Source organism: Anopheles coustani (genome assembly GCF_943734705.1).
Source record: "Anopheles coustani chromosome X unlocalized genomic scaffold, idAnoCousDA_361_x.2 X_unloc_11, whole genome shotgun sequence".
Classification (NCBI taxonomy): domain Eukaryota; kingdom Metazoa; phylum Arthropoda; class Insecta; order Diptera; family Culicidae; genus Anopheles; species Anopheles coustani.
This window is the reverse complement of record NW_026525060.1, coordinates 161,149-162,500: the sequence shown is the minus strand read 5'-3', so window position 1 is coordinate 162,500 and position 1,352 is coordinate 161,149. Positions and strand designations below refer to the sequence as shown.

General features: G+C 51.5%; 1 non-coding gene across 1 annotated transcript; it reads right to left on the bottom strand.

The window, feature by feature from the left end:
- Positions 1-213: 213 nt before the first annotated feature.
- On the bottom strand, positions 214-368 carry LOC131269945 (5.8S ribosomal RNA). The gene has a single exon (XR_009179102.1). It is a non-coding gene; the product is annotated as a 5.8S ribosomal RNA (ribosomal RNA).
- Positions 369-1,352: the final 984 nt, after the last annotated feature.

Sequence of the window (1,352 nt, the reverse complement as noted above, 5' to 3'; positions counted from 1 at the left end):
ACCACAGACACCACAAGCACGCCTTCTCCTCGTACTTCCGCCTCACGCGGGAACACGGACGCTCTAAATACTTCGAATTCCAATGCCAGTATATTGTAAACCACGGGTTCTTTAATGCTAGCGGGTCGTCGCGACCCTAGTTAACATCATGGTGCACGTCTCGTGACGGGTGTCACGGCGTAGTTAAATGTATGCGATACATTTCTCAAATATAAGCGCTCAGTCATCTGTACATCATGGTAGGTTCCCACGACGTGCAATATGCGTTCAACTTATCAATGTTCATGTGTCCTGCAGTTCACATTATGACGCGCAGTTAGCTGCGGTCTTCATCGATCCATGAGCCGAGTGATCCACTGCCGAGGGTGACTAACTTGCGTAAGCCGCCGCTGTGCGCGTATACCCGTTCCCCGTAGGGAGGAGCAAGCCGCCGCTTAGAGACGAAGCATAAAGTGTCCTCATTCCACATAGGGCAAGCTGGATTAATCCATTTTACCCAGGACGGCCGAAGCGGCGTGGACCAGGGGAGAACTGAACCTTATACTTCACACCACAGTAAGTCTACGTGTCCTCTTCCACATAGGGCAAGCTAGAACTAACTATCTTACCCAGGACTGCCGAAGCAGCGTGGACCAGGGGAGGAACACACTTTTCATGGAAACGTAAGGCATCCATGACTGCCATAACGTAAGCCGCCGCTGTGCGCGTATACCCGTTCCCCGTAGGGAGGAGCAAGCCGCCGCTTAGAGACGAAGCATAAAGTGTCCTCATTCCACATAGGGCAAGCTGGATGAATCCATTTTACCCAGGACGGCCGAAGCGGCGTGGACCAGGGGAGAACTGAACTTTATACTTCACACCACAGTAAGTCTACGTGTCCTCTTCCACATAGGGCAAGCTAGAACTAACTATCTTACCCAGGACTGCCGAAGCAGCGTGGACCAGGGGAGGAACACACTTTTCATAGAAACGTAAGGCATCCATGACTGCCATAGTGCGTAAGCCGCCGCTGTGCGCGTAAACCCGTTCCCCGTAGGGAGGAGTCAAGCCGCCGCTTAGAGACGAAGTATTAAGTGTCCTCTTCCACATAGGGCAAGCTAGAATGAACTATCTTACCCAGGACCGCCGAAGCAGCGTGGACCAGGGGAGAACTGAACTTTATACTTCACACCACAGTATTGAGTAATGTGCCCTCTTCCACATAGGGCAAGCTGGAATGTTCCATTTTACCCAGGACGGCCGAAGCGGCGTGGACCAGTGGAGGACTACACAATCATGAGGTTTGATATCGACTTGTGTGTTTCAATAGGATACCGATGGTATGGTTTGAACCGATTTGATTTAGCCATTCT